Source organism: Dasypus novemcinctus, chromosome 14, assembly GCF_030445035.2.
Source record: "Dasypus novemcinctus isolate mDasNov1 chromosome 14, mDasNov1.1.hap2, whole genome shotgun sequence".
NCBI lineage: Eukaryota > Metazoa > Chordata > Mammalia > Cingulata > Dasypodidae > Dasypus > Dasypus novemcinctus.
In genome coordinates this window covers 23,609,603-23,629,229 of record NC_080686.1, presented here as the reverse complement: position 1 = coordinate 23,629,229, position 19,627 = coordinate 23,609,603, and the positions used below count along the sequence as shown (strand labels likewise).

The window sequence follows — 19,627 nt, the reverse complement described above, 5'->3', positions numbered from 1 at the left end:
AGGAGACGGCAGACAGAACTCTGTTCAGCGGCTTCGGGCTGTCCCATCCATTTCGACAGTGGCAGGAGATGGGAGATGGAGCTCAGCCGGAGGAATGGAGTTTTGGGGGGCTGCTCGGATCTGGGAATCAATCTGCAAGCTGCGTGTATTACTTGAGATGCAGGTCAGGTCGTCGTTGGGAGGCAATCGGGCAGTTCTCTAATTAAACGGCAGGCATCGGTGCCCCGGCCTCTGCAACATCTCCGGAATTGCGAGGTGGGGATGTGGGCTGGTAAGGGGCAAGGAGAAAAGCCCTATCGCAGCGGGAGGGGGTGGGCTACAAAACAGGCAGCTCTCTGTGCCGGGGAGCCTTCTGCGGTGCTGAAAAGGCCGTGGCCGTGCACGCTTCCTTTGGAGCCCGCACGCGGAGGGGCCTCCGTTTCCGCCCCGGGGCCCTGTGCGCGCCCGCGCCGGGCACCCCCTGCCCGCCCCCGGCTCCGCCGGCCCCGCGCGCACGGGCTCTCCCCGGCTCTCGCAGGGCCGCATCCTGTCACCAGCGGTCCCATTTCCTGTTTGTGTTGCTGCTTTGTTGCTTCCTGGCGGTCACTCCGAGCCCGCCCTTCTGCCGGGCTTCCACCCCGGGGGCTGGCGCTCTTCCCGGCTCGCTCCTGTGCTAGCAAATCTGTCTCTGCCTCCGTCCAAGCCACGCGCTTTTAAAGGACCCATCCTGGGCCCGGAGCCTTGGCTGGAAGAGGCCTGGCTTCTCACACACTCTGGCTCTCTCCAGACTTTGGTCAGAAGAGCTGGTTCAAAGCATTTCTGAACTGGCTGCCTCACCTGGTGCATTCCTTTGAGGCGAGGGCAGGCGTTGTTTCCCCCTTTTCTAGGTTGAGAAGGGGACCCAGAGAGATAAACGGATTGACATGGGCCTGAGAGAGAAAAGGATAGAACCCCGGTCTGCCCACCCAGGTTGCATAAAGGAGCACTCACAATACTTAGTAACACAAACCACGTGTCCAGTTTCTACCTTATGCACAGCTCTTGACATCCGTTGTTGCACTTTAATCCACATATACACCTTGTCAGGCACAGATGATTATCCCTAACTTCACCATGGACCCTGAGGCTCTCAAAAGTTCTCGGGCCCAGGGTGGCTGGTGAGTGTGGAGCTGGCACTCAATTGCACGACTCTTCTCTCTCTCCGGGTATCACCGAGCTTTCCCAAGGAAGCGCTCCCTTTTCTAGGGCTCTGCTCCAAGGTCAGCCCCTCCAATAAGCCTCCTTTGGAGGCTCTTAGTCTGCCAGGGCTGCTGTCTTGGTTTGCCAGGGCTGCTGTAACAGATTGGGCAGCTTAAGCCACAGAAATCTATTGTCTCATGGTTCTGGAAGCTAGAAGTCTGAAATCAAGGTGTCCGTAGGGCCATGCTTCCTTTAAAGGCAGAGATACCATTCTGTGCTTCTCTCCTGGCTTCTGGAAGGGTGACAAGCAATCCATGGCATTCCTTAACCTGTGGCGGCGTAACTCAACCTCTGCTTCCATCACTTGGCCAGCACTCTCTCTCTCTGTCTCCCTCTTACTGACTTGTATCCAAATTTCCAATCCTTATAAGGACATATTGGATTAAGTACCCACCCTAATCCAATGTGACCTTAACTAAACACATCTCCCAAGATCCTGTTCATTTGGGTTATAGTCACTGAACCAGGGATTAGGACTTGAATATACCTTGTAGGGGAACAAGAGTCAGTCAATCCATAACAAACTGCTCTGTCTAAAATAGCTTCCTGTCACTCCCTGCTCCTCACCCTTCTTTATATTTTTTGAAGCATTTATCACTACCTGATATTATGTCTATTTAGCTATTTCAACAATTACTGCAAATGCATAAGGTCAGAGACTCTGGTTATTTCGTTAACTGCTGTATCCTCCCAGCATTCAGCAAGGAATTAATAAATATTTGTTAAATGAATGAATGAATGCACAAGTCTACATTTCGTTTTAGAGCTTGAGGGTAAAACAGTCATAATGTTCTGTCAGATTTCCAGAAATGACAGGTAACAATGTCTTATACATGTATATGTAAAACTCAGGCATAAAATGGCTTTGTTCAGAATCTACCATAAACTGCTGGTAGATCTAGGCCTAAACCATCAAATTCTGTGACTAACAGACCAAACCCTTACCAGTTCTTAGAGTATCTTTCTGCAGCCTGCCAATTATGGCTGAGAGCTGGTATATTATTCTTCTTGAAGGTTTCTCCCTGCATTCCTCAAAACTCTTTCCTAAACACCATTACTACCAATTGCTGGTAGAAAGCAGCAAGCCAGCTGGCTTGGTCCCTTGGTCCCTGTCTTCTGAACATATCTTGGTTTACACTCACTGCTTTTCCTCTAGCTACCATCCAGATTCACATTTTTTTCAAAAGACAAGATATTCCTGGGTTCACCTCAATCCTCCTAAGTAACCATTCCAGTGTTTAACAACCCTCATGCTTAGAAGATCCCAGAGGAAATATCTGGAATCATCAGAAACCCCTTTAGAGCAAGCCTCACCAAAGATGACACGAGAGCAACAGCGTTCCATCGGGAACCTCTCGCGCTCCCTGTCTTTTAACACACCTCCTACCTGCAGAAGGACCAGCAGGGGAAAGAAAGCAGCACATTTGCACGTCCATCCTTGGGCTGTGCTTCTCGGACCTAGGAAGGAGAAGATCTGCAAAAGTCAAACAGGAGGCAGCAGATTTGATGTTCCAGACAACCAGGATACAAAGCCCAACTAGCTTCCCTTCTTTTTTCATATATCATTCTCTTAGCAAGGAAAACTTCATAGAGATGAACCCAAACAGAAGACCCCCTCCAGGCTGCATCCTTTCCCTCTTCCCCAATCATGTTGTCCCACAAGGAGGCAATTCAAGGAAACTTCATTACAGGTGGGGGCGGGAAGGGGAACAGGGAGCTGTAAAATGTGTGGCACAGTTTTTCACTTCAAAACAGTGAACATCTTGGAATAGACCAGAATGCAGAAACTAGACTCCATGTGAAAGAGGATTGATTTCAGGCACGAAAATACTCAAAAGGAAAGGAAAAATCACAGTTAATCAATTAAGATCATCAGGAAAGAGTTCATGGAAGAAGTGGCTTTTGAGATAAATCCTGAAAGACTGGCAGGATTTCAATCAGCAAATATGGTTTGAAGGAAAAATGTCCAGAAGGAGGAGTGATACACCCAAAGGCTTTGAGGTGGAGAGGACAATGTGCAAAGGGGCTGGAGGGGTGGTAAAAGCTAGCTGAGCTTGGCTAGACTATGGGGTTACATGGTAAGGAATTGGAGAAAATAGTGCTGCAAAAGAATTAGGGTGCTGAATGCCAGTCAATGGAGTTTACCCTTAATTGAAAGTTGAAAGTCTATCCCTCAGCATTGAAGAGAACAAGATTTTTTTTTTATTTGAGCCCATTTTAACAAGCATAAATTCAACTCTAAAAACGTACTTGATTCAGTTATTGGAAAATGTTAAGGTTTGTTTGGATAACTCGGCTGTGTGAATTTTTTCTTACAACCGTATTGCTTATGAAAGCTAAGTACAGATCAAGTACATCTGATAAAATTTAACTTCCAAATTGAGATGTGCTGTAACTGTAAGACACACATTGGATTCTGAAGCTTAGTACAAAGCTGAGTGGATTGCATTCTGAAATGATAATATTTGAGATGTCCTGGGTTAAATAAAAATGTCAGGAAAATTAAAAGGAAAAAAAGTAGGGGGAACCGTTGAAGGTTTCTGAGTCAAGAGCTGTCACTTGGTTAGAAATGCACTAAAATAATAAGAACAATGATAATGACTTTGAGGAAGAATGTAAAGCAGATTCTAAGGGGGGAGACACCAGACACAAGAAAGTCCATTGGATGTTTTTTTTTAACAGCTGCATCAGAAATAACCTGAGCGAGTCGGAGACACGGAGATGCAAGTTCCACATCCCAAGCCTGGGACACGTGCCCCAGAAGTGGACTCCCTGCCCTTAGCAATGTTCCCACTGGGCTAACACCAACTCAGATCCCTCCCCCAAATGCTTCATGAAAGTTCTGGATTCTACTGGGAGGCTTCTGTGAAAGGTCAAAGTTCATCCTGAAGGGTCCTGGATCAAACCCGACCCCTGGTTTGACTTGGAGGAAAAGCTGACAAGGTTTCTTATTGCATCTTGGGCTGGAATTTACCATTGGAAATGCAGCCTTTGTCACGGGCACAAGGAGAACTGTTTTGCATTTGATGACATTTTCAAAATGGTGTGAAAAAACCTTGACGTTTTTATTAGAAAATCTATAAAGCCCAAACAAATGGTTTCATGCTGCTTTGCCTCATTCTTCATAGGTTCATCGGCCATCCATCATCCCTCCACTTCTCCCTTGCCCTCCCACTCCCCTTGAACCCATCAGCAACCACATCTTGCCCATGAACAAAAGAACTACTCAGGGAAGCTCTTTCAACCTTCCTTGTCCTTTGCCTCTCAACTTTTTACCCCTTAAATCAACTACAATCATTCTATTTTCACTGGCTCCCCTCCTGAAAGGCTGAACAATGTCATCGCCTCCTTCTAGAAACTCTGTCCTTTACCTCTCGTGACACTGAATTACAGAAGCTTGACCTGCCTTCTCTTTGGTAGGGCTGGGGAGCTCATTCTCTGGTCTCCCCTTCATTTGCTTTCACTTCCAGTTGTAACCAAATAATTGGATTCAGAGCAAAGCAGCGAATGCTTTCTCTCCTGAAAAACGAAACAACCAAACTGGTCGGAAGTCCCTTTCTGAGATGGCCATTTTGAATAAAGATCTCATCTATCACCAATTTCAAATAAGGTAACCTTCCTCATTCTTCAAATAGAGCATGTCTTCAATTGCAGCTCTAGTCCAGTCAAGCCTCCTCCATCTTTCTCAATCCGCCACTTCCCACCTATCCCAAAACGAACTTTGGGCCTTCTCTCACCACTTCCACCCCTGTGGCTTCTTCCCTGCTGACTCTCCTCCCACAACAGCCTGCCTCCCTCTTCTCTGCCCACACAGTAGCTGCCATGGGAGGCCACCCAGCATGTGCCTTGTACCCTGGGCACTGTCACTCTTTTTGCCATTTTCAAATGAGTCTGATGCCTCTACCCATGTCATTATGGTTTGGTTCTTTCTTGCTTCCATGCCTATTTCCCTCTTGCTTATTTGGATTTATCATCTCTCTTTTCTCTCTTTTCTGTCTTATGCTCACCTACTGCTTTATTTTTTCAACCCAATTTGCTAAGTGGTCATGGTTGGCCAACATGGGTTTTGGGTTTGGGGATGGATTAAGAGTTTACTTCTGAAAACGGACTTTGGCCCAGTGGTTAGGGCGTCCGTCTACCACATGGGAGGTCTGCAGTTCAAGCCCCGGGCCTCCTTGACCCGTGTGGAGCTGGCCCATGCGCAGTGCTGATGCGCGCAAGGAGTGCCGTGCTACACAGGGGTGTCCCCCGCGTAGGGGAGCCCCACGCGCAAGGAGTGCACCCATAGGGAGAGCCGCCCAGCTCGAAGGAGGGAGCAGCCTGCCGAGGAATGGCGCCGCCCACACTTGCCGTGCCGCTGACGACAACAGAAGCGGACAAAGAAACAAGACGCAGCAAAAAGACACAGAAAACAGACAACCGGGGGAGAGGAGGGGAATTAAATAAATAAATAATAAATCTTTAAAAAAAAAAAAAAAAGAGTTTACTTCTTACCATGAGGTAAGGATGGTGGAGATGACCACGGGCACCATTTTACAGATGTGCAAATGGAGCTGTAAAGAGGGCAAATTGCTTTCCAAAGGCTCTCTAGCTTATAAAGGGCAGAGAGGAAACCCAGGTCGCCTGAGCCACAGCACAATGTCCTTCTACCATACCCCACTGATTACAATGTCCTTCTACCATACCCGACTGATTCAGTGCCTCACCCACTGCCGTAGTGAATGTTCATTTCTGGTTTTGGGCTTCTCGTATCACTCATGGGGCCTCTGCCTGGCTCGGCTTCGCCCACTCAGCTTCCTGGCATCCTCGTCCTCTGCCTGTGCTCCTTTTGCACAGGAGCACTGCACACAAAGCCAAGCAGGACAAATCAACCAGGGGACATGCACCATCTTAGAGCTCAACCCTCCCAGGCACTGAGCCACCTGTAGACTCGGATTCTGATCAGAAATGCTGTTATCAAGCATCCCCCACCTGGCTCCTCACCCTCTCTCCCACCTCCCCCTCCACCCCACACATCCCCATCAGACACCAGGACAGCTGCTGGATGGCAGGGCTGCCCCTGTGCTCCCAGATTGCCATAAGCCATAAGATCTCGGAAGCTCATCTGTGTTTGTTTGTTTTTTCTCATCCTTAGTGTGATCGATAGCACACTCTGGGGGCAAATAGATACTGGAAAGGGGGAAAATACCTAGCCAGCAGAATTTCTGGCAGCACAAGTACCTTTACCTTTGCCAGTGGCTCTGATACCATGTGAAACAGTCAACAAAACCTGCCTTACAGGTGAAGGGGAAAGCTGTAAAATACACTTTTTAAAAATTATTTTAAAGACCACTTTGCTGTGGGTTTTTTTCTTTGGAACTGGAGACTTTCAGATCCCTATTTATGGATTCTCCTCCAAGGACCACAGCTAGTAGGAAGTGCAGTATCATTGTAAAACCCACATATTGGCCAGAGGCAGGCAGGGGTGGGGACAGGAGATGGAATTCCTACAAGTCCCACGAGCCTGGCAGGAGTCCTATATGTCCCATAGCCCATCTTCTGTGCCTCCAAGCGCAACAGTCACCAACCCTGGCAGGCCAACCCTCAGACCCATAGAGGAAACAGGGTGCCTCCTGCGTCAACTCATCTTCACCGGGCTCCGGGGCCACCTGCACCAAGCACCCCTGTCTCCAGGTGTAACTTGAATCAGATAATTGGGTGTTACACTGCAGTTATGGAGTCAAGGTCAGAGAAGATCCCCAAACAAGGCGGAGGGGGTTCAAGGTTGAAGAATGATACAGGGACATGCAGGGGGTTGGTGGGTAGGTGGGAAGGGGATCAGCGAGCCAGCCCTCCCAGCACTGAGGCAGCGCCCCCCTCCTGCCTCTGCACGCACCCTCTCAAATCTCTGACAACTAACAGCCTCGGTACTATTAGGAAAAGAGAAGTACTTGCCCCTTTCTCCTTGTGCCTTATGCCCTCCCCAAGAGAGCACTCAAGCAAGAGTCCATGACACGGGTTCCTTTCTAATGGGAGACCATGGGCAAATCACAAACTTTCAGTGCCCCCGTGTTTTCTGAAAAAAGGATGATGATGGTGCCTCCTTTCCAACCTATTCCTTGTCTTACCATTACCCTCCACACACACACACACACACACACACACATGCTCATATGCTCACACGTGCATTCAAGGGCTAATAAGAATTCTGGAGAACTGATGTGGCTCAAGTGGTTGAGCGCCTGCTTCCCACATGGGAGATCCCGGGTTCCATTCCCAGTGCCTCCTAAAAACAAAACACAATAAGCAAACAAATGAAAAAAGCCAACTCAGGGGAGCCAGATTCCCATCTATGATGTCCCGGGTTCAAACCCCAACCCCTGGTACCTCAAAAAAAAAAAAATTCTGGAAGGGCTATGAGCCACTCTCAAATGAACCCTGCACGAATATTTGGACATCTTCTGACAATGATCACTTGGCTACTTAAGTTGTTTAAGGTGATCCTCTACTGTTAAAAAAAAAAAAATCTTAAGCTCTTCTTGACCCAAGAAGAGAGAGCTTGGCCGCAGCGGGAGTGACGGTGGCAGCCTCGCTTCTTGGTGGTTTTGGCTTCCCCGGAAGGTAGAGAGGGACTCAGCCCGGGCAGGGCTGGGCAGGCTCTCGGCCCAGCTCAGCCGCTGGTGAGGGCTTGTTCCCGATAGCGACCTGGGAAAGGTGGACAACAGGTGGAGGCCGGGAAAGCTCGTGGTCGACCCCCTCCGGTTTGATTTTATTTTAATCAGCAAAGATTTAGGAAATGTCTGTGTCTATATTTATTTGTTCGTTTGTGTGCTCCGAGCACGTCCCAGGCGCCGCGTCTCTGCGGCGTGGCTCTGAGGCCAGGATGCCTTCCAGTCGCTGCCTGGAGCCCCACTGCCCCGGCTCCCAGGGTGCCCCGTGCCTGCCGGCTCTCCGAAAGCTCTTTGAGGGCTTCTTGTCATTACAATTGCCTGAGTTTCCAGCTCCTTCCTTGCAAGCCATCTGGCCTCTCTGCACTGCAGCTGTGGTCCACCCTCCCCCTGCCACACACGCCTGAGCCTTAGACACCCCCACCTGAGGCAAATCCATCCATCAAGAAAAGCCAGAATTGCAACCTGGAATTTTTTTCCCGAAAATCTTGAATGAAAAATTTTTGTTCTTGTGGTTAACAGTACAAATACAAAAATATTCCTCTCTTACACAGTATTAAGAATATGGAGGTAGGTGGGGAGAATATAACGTAATGTAGAGACCATCGTTAATGATACTATTGTAATATTTTTACAGCAATGGCGAAGAAGGCACCATATCAGCGCTAAGGACCAATAGTGGGGGAGGGTAACAGGTAGGGGGCTTTTCCTATTGGACTCATGAAAACGTTCTGAAGTGGACTGAGCTGATGACAGCAGAACTCTGTGGTGAAACTGGAGCCCCTGAGTGTCCACTTTGGGTGGACTGTACAAGGCAGGGGACCACGTAACATAGTGAACCCCACAGTGAAGGATGGACTGTGGTTAACAACACAAAAATATGAGACCGTGCTCTCATGAGCTATAGCAAATTAACGATGCTAATACGTGGTGTGAATAACAGGATGCTTTGAAAGGAAAATACACCAAATATAAGCTGTGGACTATAGATAGCAGTAATATCATGATTATGTTCTTTCCTCATTTGTAACAAATGCGTCACAACAATGTAAGGTGTGGGTGCTGGGAATGTAGGGGAATCCTGTATGGTGTGCATGATTGTTTCGCTAACTCACAACTTTTCAAATAATGTTTTTTTCCCTTTTCAACCCCCATTATGTTTCATGCTTAGTTTTGTGTGTGTGTGTGTTTCCTCTCAATGCCATGATTTATACCATTGAAATACACCTCGGTGTATACTGGAGGAAAAAAAAAATGTCTCCCTCCGTTTAATCATCTTTCTCAATTAACGGAGGCCTCACACCTCAGGTGTGTGCTCCTGGAACGTTTATAATTGGCAGTAACCAAAAGAGTAGAGAAGGTCAGAATGCAGAGGCTTTGGAGAGTGAAAGCACTGGCACTCACCCATGGAGGTTTCTCTCCAGAAGAGGTGGATGCACTTGCTCGCCATCCTTAACTCTGGCTAGCAGGACATTTTAAGTGGCAGAGAGCCTAAGCGAGCACCCCTCGAAGGGACATGTAACTGCCAGTGGCCTTTCAGGAGGCAGGGACCTGGAGGCAAGTACAGAGGAAGAGAGTGGGACAGCCCAGGAATAGGTGCCTCTGTTCTGAAACTGTGAAGGCAGTGGCCACGGAGGCGACATTTCCAAGAGTCGGATGCTCGTCCAAGGGACCTTTTCACTTCCGTTATCTTTGGAAACTGGTATCTCTTCCTCCCTCTTTTGTTGTTCTTGTTACTGCTGCTGTTTGTGTGTTTTTGTTTTGTTTTATTTCATTTCATTTTCATTAGAGAAGTTGGAGGTTTACAGAAAATAGAGTTCCCATACCCCCCCTCATTAACACCTTGCATTAGTGTGGTCCATTTGTTACAATTGATGAATGAATAGTACTCTCATTGTACTATCAACTAGAGTCCATCGTTCACATTAAGGGTCACTGCCTTGCACAGTCCTGTGTTCTGTGTTTATTTTAAAACGTTTATCTAGGGGAATGGCTGTAGCTCCAGTGGTTGAGTGCCTGCTTCCCACATACAAGGTCCCGGGTTCCATCTCCAGTACCTCCTAAAGACAAAACAAACAAGAAAACCAATGTTCATGGGGGAGTGGATGTCCCTCAGTGGTTGAGCGCCTGCTTCCATGTACCAGGTCCTGGGTTCAATCTCTCATACCGCCTAAAAAAAAAGGTTTATTCTAGTAGCAGATATACCACCTATTACCCCTTTAATTCACCTTCACATATATAAATCAGTGCTGTTTACTACATTCACAATATCACAATACTGAGCTACCACGTGTGCTTTTGTTTTAAGTGAAGAAATGCTGAAATTCAAGGCTGAAAAGAGGCTCATTTTGGGAAGACAGCGCAAGCCAGAAGGACAGCTTTCCAGTTCTTTGCAAGGTGATGCCCTTGTGCTCCAGGGACACAGGGCACCTGGCATGGATGACCAATGCCCCCCCAAGCCCACGTCCACCCAGAACCTCAGCAAGTGGCCTCATTTGAAAATAGGGTCAGGGCACAGTGACTAAGCTCAGGATGGAGACGAGATCACCTGTGCTAGTGAGGGTGGGCCTGAGATCCAACGCGAGTGCCCTTGTAAGAGATGGTGAAGGTCCACGGGCACCTGGAGAAGAAGTCCTCGTGAGGACGAGGCAGGGCTCGAGGGATGCGGCCACAAGCCAAGGACGGCCAGGGGCCACCGGAAGCTGGAAGAGGCCCAGAAGGATCCTCTCCTCGAGGGTCCGAGGGAGCACGGCCTTGCCCACACCTCGATTTCAGACTTCTGACCTCTCTCACTGTGAGCCAATAGATCTCTGTTGTTTGTAGCCACCCTGCTTGTGGCCATTTGCCGCAGCAGCCTTAGGAGACCAAGGCAGCATCTGACCGGCCAGAGCTGACTCCAACAGCACAGACAGTGTCCTCAACCCTCTTGCCTTATGTGGCCGATGGAGATGCACCAAATTGAACCACGTTCAGAAATGCTTTCCAATTCAACTCAAATCTATTCTTAGCTCTCCAGTCCTTTGCCCTTGGACCATGGGGACAAGCCAGGGAGGCAGAATGGAAGAATTTAAGACCGATTGCCAAAGCAGTCAAGTAGAGGAACAAATTCCTCCCCCTTCATCCACGGGGGTGCCTTAGCCAGGTCCCAGTGCAGCTTCACGTGTCAACATCTTTAACTGGTATCTAGCGATAGCCTGCCTCGTGCAATGTCTTAACGTGTAGTTTCTCGTTTAGTCTTCCCAGCAGCCTGCACAATCAGTTTAGAAACAAGCTGGCAAAGGTCCAGTGACGGAAGGCACATGACCAGAATCACAAAATTATTCCATGGCAGAGCAAGAATGAAAATAGATCTTCTGACTTTGTTTCCAGTGGCCTTGAGAGAAGATGGGGTTTCCCAGCAACCCAAAGAAAGGAATATCCCTGGATTAAAATGTCCTCTCCCCATAGATGAGCCACCATCCAATAGGAGCTATGGAGAAATTATTTGATCACAAAGGTCAGTAGGAGGCAGCCCTGGCCTCTGGGAAGTGGGGCTGTCTTAAAGCCAAGCCATCTCCTGCTGTCCAGGAGCAGATCCCCTTGGACATACTCCCCCCTGTAGCGAGGCAATCTGAGGAGCCAACCATTGAGCAACTCTCATGGGGCAGAACTTTACAAGGATGAGACCAGATAATCCTCACCACAACCCAATGTGCTCAGGACCACTATCATTGCATTTAATAGATGAAAAGTCCAAGGCACAGTTATAAACTCATTCCCTCAGGGTCATCAGGCAGCAAGAGGTGGAACAGAAGGGAGCCCAAAATGGTCCTTCTTACCATACCAGACCACTTCTTGACCAGAGGCTCCTCGAGTGGAGCTCCATGTTGAAACTTTATAAAAAGAAGCACAAGGTCATCCAAACTGAAAATACAGATCCTCGCCAGGGAAAGATTCTGTAGTTTGGGAAAGACACAGAATCTTTGCAGTGTTCTAGAAGGTCATTGAGGTGGTGTGGCAGTTTGAGATTATTTCATGAATCCCCAAAAGAGAAAGATTATATCTGTAAACTAATCTGTACTTCTGTGTATGGTATCCTTTGATTGCATTAAATTCAGTTGGGAGTTCTTTGATTAGATTACCTGTTAAGATTGCTTTCGGGGGGAAGTGGATGTGGCTCAAGTGATAAGACCTCTGCCTACCATATGGGAGGAACTAGGTTCGATCCTTGGGGCCTCATGGTGAAAAAGAAGGGAAAGTGTGCCTGTGTGGCAAACCAGTGCCTGTGTGGCAAGGCAAGTGCCAGCGTGGTGAGCTGAGTGCCTGCGTGGCAAGCTGAGTGCCCATGCGGGTGCCCATGTGGCAAGCCAAGTGCCCACATGGTTAGCCAAATGCCCACCTCAGTGCCCATGTGGTGAGCCAGTGTCCACGCAAGTGCCCACGTGGTGAGGCATGAGTTGCCAGTGCCTGTGCAGTGAGCCAGTGCCCACGTGTCAAGCCAAGTGCCTGTGCAGTGAGCCAGTGCCCGTGCAAGTTGAGTCACACAGCAAGAAGATGACCCAACAAAAGAGAGACGAAGGGGAGAGTCAAGGGGAAACACAGCCGAGATCTAGAACTGAGATGGTGCAACTGACAGGGAACTTCTCTCCACATCAGAGGTCCCCAGGATCGAATCCCAATAAATCCTAGAGGAGAAAGATGAGAAGAGAAGACAAAAAGAGAAATAGATACAGAAGATCACCAGCAAATGGACACAGACAGCAAAAAAAAGCAGGGTGAGGTGGAGGGAGGGGAAGAAAATAAATAAATACCTGTTTGAAAAAAAAAGATTGCTCTCAGGGATTTTTCACCTACGTCTGTTAAGGCGTGACTCAAGTTGAGTCCCCACCGCCTTGCTGAGTCTGATATAAATGGACTCACACAGACAGACACAGGAAGAGGGAGCTCTGTCGTTTTTTATCCTGTCATGTGGCAGAGAGGAGAAGGCTCAAACACCTGCTGCCCGGGGGAGACAAGAGCCTTTTGCCTGATAGTTTATAACTGAAGTTGGGAGGAAAGCAGAGCAACTGATACAGGAGGCCTGGAAAGAAACAAGCCCTATGCCAGGAAAGAGAGGCCTGGGGGATCGCTTAAGCCTGAAGCCTCAAGAGGCTGGGCCTGTGGAGCTCACGAGGAAAGGGTTAACCCCGGGGGGAGTGGCAACGTCGAGATCGGCGGCCATCCTGCTTCAACACGGGACAACTAACTTTCATGAGAAAGCATCTCTTATGGTGCCTGGAGTTGGACTTTTAATGGCCTTGGACCTGTAAGCTTTTACCCCAAATAAATACTCCTTATAAAAGCCAACAGATTTCTGGTACTTTGCATCAGCACCCCTTTGCTAAACCCATACAGGTGGCTAAAGAACAAGCTCTGGGGCAGCAGACTTGGCCCAGTGGTTAGGGCGTCCGTCTACCACATGGGAGGTCCGCGGTTCAAGCCCCGGGCCTCCTTGACCCGTGTGGAGCTGACCCATGTGCAGTGCTGATGCGCGCAAGGAGTGCCGTGTTCCCCACATAGGGGAGCACCATGCACAAGGAGGGCGCCCCATAAGGAGAGCCGCCCAGCGTGAAAGAAAGTGCAGCCTGCCCAGGAATGGTGCTGCCCACACGGAAAGCTGACACAGCAAGATGATGAAACAAAAAGAGACACAGATTCCCGTGCTACTGACAACAACAGAAGCAGACAGAGAAGACACAGCAAATAATCACAGAGAACAGACAGCTGGAGTGGGGGGAGGAGGAGAGAGAAATTTTTTTAAAAACCTAAAAAAAAAAAAAAAAGAACAAGCTCTGCTACAAGTCAGCCCCTTCCCCAGTTCAGTGGTGACTATCGTCATTTTTAACAAATTTACTGGAAATTGCATAAAGAACAAATTAAAGGGGAAAAAATGAACAACTTTCCAGGTGTGAGGAGTCTTTCTTATATCATCTTTTTTTTTAAAAAAGATTTATTTTTATTTATTTCTCTCCCCTTCTCCCCCAGTTTTCTGTTCTCTGTGTCTATTTGCTGCGTCTTCTTCTCTGTCCACTTCTGTTGTTGTCAGTGGCACGGGAATCTGTGTTTCTTTTTGTTGCGTCATCTTGCTCTGTCAGCTCTCTGTGTGGGTGGTGGCACCATTCCTGGGCAGGCTGCACTTTCTTTCGCGCTGGGCGACTCTCCTTACGGGCGCACTCCTTGCACGTGGGGCTCCCCTACGCGGGGGACACCCCTGCATGGCAAGGCACTCCTTGCGCGCATCAGCACTGCGCGTGGGCCAGCTGCACATGGGTCAAGGAGACCCGGGGTTTGAACCGCGGACCTCCCATATGGTAGACGGACGCCCTAACCACTGCGCCAAGTCCACTTCCCTCTTATATCATCTTGACACTCTTAAAAGGTAGAAGAGAAGGTAGATTTTAAATGCTCATTCACCTTTCCTTCTCCATAATGAAAATGAGGCTCAATAAAGCCAATTGCTTGCTCAAAATTCAGGACAGTGACGAGACTCCTCCATCCTGGCTTCAATGTCTCTCCAAAACCTTCCATAACTCCATTCCCCAACCTGCCCCTCTACTGGTTCTGTTTTCTCTGAAATGCTTCCCAAATTCACTTTTTCACTTCCCTGCCCCACGTTCCAGCTATCATTCCATCACATCTTTACATTTTCCTTCGTTTGTCTAATTTGTCTGAGATATACAAGAGATTTAGTCTTTCTTAAATCTCTGGGCTCCAAGAATTCTCAGAAATCTATGATCCTTTGCTCAGAAAAAAGTATGTGTATAAATAGCTCCATGAAGGTCTTCAGACAGTTCCTGTAAGTTCATGGACCTCCTGAGACACGAGCATGGATGCCTGGCGAAGAAGCCATGCTCTAGGTGATTCCCTTGGCTTCTCCAATAAACTTCAAAAGTCTTTGCTTTTCATCCATATTTTCCTCCACAAATTTCCTCTCGCCAGTACAAATCTTCGTCTCCATTACATTGATTCAAAGACCTCTGTTTCGGATGGCTTTCTCCTATTCACATCCTGTCATGCTGTTTTATGCCACTTCCTGTCTGATCATTGCAGGCAGTCTTTCTCTTCGCCTTCATTTCTCATGGGAACTCTGTCTTCTCCGCATTTTATACATCACACACATGCAAACTGATCATGCCTTTACTTTCTATAACTGTGGCTCCTTTGCTTAACCATTCTATATTACAGATGAGTCAAAAAGATGAAACTAGTCGCTTATTTACATAGTTGAGACGAATCACCTTATTAAAAGAGAAGCACAGCATTCTTTGGGAGCAAAGGAACCTAAAGTGAGGAGCAAGTGGCTTCAAGGATTTAAGGAAGTGAGGGGCAACTTGCCCTGAAAGTGCAGCATCTCCACCAATACCTGAAAAATGAGCATGGGGTTGGTCAGACAAAAGGAGAGGAAGGAGAATAAACCAGGCAGAGCGAAGAGCTTGCTGGATTCCAGCATTAAGCACAAGCATGGTAATGGAGAACCTGGAGAATCCAACATGGTGGCGCTCAAGACACAAGACAAGAGGATGGCAGAAGGCAGACTGTGGCCAACTGGGAAGAACTCCAGGGACGAGGACCTGGTAAAGAGTTTTAACTAGAGGTGAAACGTGGGTCACTATGGGGGAGGAGTTGAGAGTTTATTTTACCTTTTAAGTTTTTGAATATGCAACATGTTCACTTGGTTTCAAAAACCAGAAAGTATGAAAAGCTATTTAGGGAGAAGTCTTTCCTGTGGCCCAGTTTTCCTCTCTCTGAAATGGATATCTATTTTTCTTAGTTTCTTACATGTCCCTCCTGACTTTCTTTATACTAATACCAGAAAATATGACTAGAGATTCTTGTTTTTGTCCTTTTATATCAAATAGATAGTATACCATGCCCAGTGTTCTGTACCTTGAAGTTTTGGGGAATAGTTTTTGACTGTTTTCATATTGTCTATTTAGCTCTGGTATTATTATTATTATTATTATCATCATCATCTTTTTACAAATGTAGGTCTCTCCTCCCCCACCACAAAATTAGCTTCTGGGCAGGGCAGAAGCTATGAATTCTTCATTTTCTTTGTACAAAGTACATAGTAATAAATCTGTTGAATTGAAATAGATGATGATAAATTTTTTGTTGAATGAATCAGTTACTATTGAAAAAGCAAACACTTCTTCTGACTTATTTACTTTTATTTACGCCACTCTTCCAGCATTCACAAAAGTAGGCCGAATACCTAAGGAACTCCCAAAGACCCATTCCCCAGCTTCATATTAACAACATTTTGGCCATCTTAATTCATCTATCCCACCCACTCTCCTTTGGGGAAGGAGAGGGCTGGAGTATTTTAAAACAAATCCAAGACATCCTGTCATTTTCCCAGTACCTACGAAAGACGACTCTAACAAGTAAAGTCTTTTCTTTAATAACAACTGCATGCTGACTAACTTAACACATCTAGTATCTAGGCCATAGTTCAAGCTCTCTGACTTTCTCAAAAACATCTTTACAGAGTTGGTTTGTTAGAATTGGGAGCCACACAAAACCCACAGGTGATATTTGGTTATTGGTTTATATTTCTTAAGTCTCCGATTCCGTCACAGTCTTCCTCCTCTCCCTCTAGCTCCTGTATGCCGCTGATTTCTTAGAGAAATGGTCATTTGTCCTCTACGATATCCCACATTCTGATTGCTTCCTCACAGTATCGTATTACCTATTTTCTACCCCCCTGAAATATCTCCCTGAAAACTGGAAAGATTTGTGTTTTGAAAAGTTCATTCTGGCTGCTATGTGGAAAACTGATCAAAGGGCGGGAGAGTAGCCAATGAGAAGGCTGTTTTAGTAGGTAGCGAGGTAATAGCTACCTATCGTAAAGCAATGGCACATAATTTCAGTGGCAGGGTGGACAGAGAGAAATGGATCCATTCAAGAAATTCTTAGGCTATGGCCTCCATGAAAATTGTTGACTCACTGAGAAGGCGTCTGCTTCTCAACTGTTCACTTCTTCTAGCTCTCCAAACTCTCTGTTAGAATCTGGACTGCTCCACGATACAAACCAAAAAGGCTGCTTTCACCTGGAAAAACATTTACATGCTCCCTGACATTCTTCTCACAATTATCGTTTATGGCAAGAGTGAAGGGCATTCCAAGTTGTCGTATTATTGTTGGTATTAAATTTTATTGCCGTGGCTTTAAGACATAAACAAAAATAATTCCTTAAGTGGCTGAAAATTGGAATGCTACTCTCGGGAACAGATTTTACTGCTATGGATACTGTAAAACACAGAGATAGTAAATTTAAATTGCAGTATTAGTATTGGGAATAAATTTTATTGCTCTGGCTAGAACACAAAGGATGCAGGATTCATAAGTCTTCTCTCTTTTCCCAGCCGCAGGTTTATACACAGCAGCACTGTGCCGGGCCTGCAGGGTGGATGGAAAGTCGCTGGTATCAGTGAGCAGTCTGGTTGGCTGGAGATAGCAGAGAAGCTTGCTCTTACAGGTGTCAGGGAGCCGGAGAGAAGCAAAGCCCAGCAGCCAGGTGAGGACAGGAAGAGTGTAGGTGATCACAAGGGGTAGCAGAAGGGACCTCCGGCAGGAACTGCGGCAGAACCCCCTCCCACTGAGATATTTCTGTACCTCCAACCACCTGCAGACCCCCACTAGGCATGAAACCCTACTTCAGTCCAATTTAAGGAAACAAGCTCTGGAGGCCTGGATGGAGTCTGGTTTTGGTTTCATATGGCTTTCTACTTTGTAGATATGACCCATTAGCTCCCTCCATGTTCTTCCTCTCCACCGGAGCCCCCATCCACCCAGCCAGGGGCCTGGATGTCCCTCTGGACTCTCCCCTGTCCACGGACGGTCGCCAGCCTTGCCAGTTCTGCTTCCCCGAAGAGCTCTCAGGTCTGCCACTCTCTGGGTGTCGCCACCATTTCAGGTGGCTCTCAGCTGTTCCCAGCACCTTCACCCAAGCTCATCTCATGGTGATGACAATGGCCACCATTTATTGAGCATGAAGACTGAGCCAGCAACTGGGCCAAACCCTTCCTATCATCTCATTTGATACTCCCAAGATGCCCATGATGGACAGTGTGCAAACCTCTTTTTCATAAATGAGGAAACTAAGGCTCAGAGGGTAAATCTGAGAAGATAAGTATATTGATGAAAGCGGCCGGGCAAATGTAGACAACAAATCTTAGATCCTTTCCTGTCCTTCAATGACTCCCTGTTGCCCTTCCTTCCTTCCTTCCTTCGGCAGAACAACTCCTTAGCACGGAACACAAGAGCAGTGCCAATTTCTCCAGCCTCGTCCTCCACCAGAACTTCATCTAAGCAAAAATTTTGCTAACAAAATAATCTGCCTTTCCTCCAGGCTCCTACTATACCCTAGGCACATCTCTACCAGAATTCTTAGCATACTGTATTTTATCATCTGCCCTAGCTTTGAAGCACCTTTGGATTTTAACTTGCCCAAAAGCAGGAACTGTGTTTTGCATTTGTGAACTCCCAGATTCCAGTACAGAAATCCTGGCACACAACGGACGGTTGACAGCACTTCACCCAATGAATACATGATCAAGCAAATAGTATCAAAGACAGTGAATTCAACAATAATCATGACAAGAATGAGAAGTAAGCCTTTTGAGTCTCGAAGAAATATCAAGTCATGTTTCTTTTCAGTTTGAGAAATTATATTTATATGCCGCCTTTCAAATTCAATCTGTAATTACTCCCCTGTTTGGATTCTAACACCCAGTAAAGTGTTACCTATAGATTCACGGCAGGATGTAATTTATGGAGAATAAGCAGTTCCTTTCAGAACACGGTAGCCGGAGCCTGGAAAATCACGCCCTAGCAACCACACAAATAAATATCGGGAGAAATGTTTACTATGATACAGCAAACTTAGGAGACTTCAAGTAATTAGGAAATTAGAAGGTTTAGTAAATTTGAATCCTCCCAAACGCCAGGAGTCAGTGTAACTTCTGTGAGGTTTTCTTCTGGGGGGAAATGCCCACATTTCCAAGTTATGTGACCATCTTTTCTTTTCAAATGCTCACCACCGAGGGCATCAACTCTCAGAGTCAGAGAGTAAGAAACTGGGGAAGATGGAAGGTGGAAGAAGCTGACAAGAACCAGGCCTCAAGACTCGGGCTGCTGAGGGCTCGCTCCTGCCTCCATTTCTGTTTCCATAGCAACAGCCATCCGATCAGCACAAACAAGTCAAAGATTCTTTCACTTTGTGTTCCTTTTTTCCTTTGAGATAAACACTCAAGGTTTTGCTCATTAGAGAAGCTTATGGCTGAAATGTAGGCTGTTGTAAAAGTTAAATATTCTCCTCAGAGCAAGTCTATAAACTCTTTGTATTACCAGACCTGTTTCTGGTTCTCTGTGAAAAGCCACACATCTGACCTTTGGTTCGACAACTGTCTTCCGAGTCCCTTACGGCAGGCAGGTGGATATCCTTTAGGACTGCACACGCTGCTGGTGTTCATGATGGTCCCGATCAAACGGAGGTGAATGTGTTCCAGAAAGTCCATTTTTATTTTGCTAGACTGGGAAGATGAAATCAAAAGGACTACATTTGGGAGCAGGTGTAGCACAGTGGATGAGTGCCTGCTTCACACGTACAAGGTCCCGGTTCAACCCCGGGTACCTCCTAAAAAAATAAGACTACTTTCAACAAAAACGTCCTGAGTCAACATTCCCCTTCTCTTTCTGGGGGCCCCGTGGTTGCCCTGGTTGTATCCTGGATAAAGGTG

The 19,627-nt window shown here is 47.0% G+C and overlaps 1 long non-coding RNA gene across 1 annotated transcript in view; it reads right to left on the bottom strand.

Annotated features, from left to right (window-relative positions):
* Window positions 1-2,625: 2,625 nt before the first annotated feature.
* Window positions 2,626-19,627, bottom strand: part of LOC139436399 (uncharacterized) — a 41,012-nt gene continuing 24,010 nt past the window's right edge. Inside the window, exon 4 of the long non-coding RNA XR_011645627.1 lies at window positions 2,626-2,676. This is a non-coding gene — a long non-coding RNA (uncharacterized lncRNA). The remainder of the gene's footprint in view (window positions 2,677-19,627) is intronic.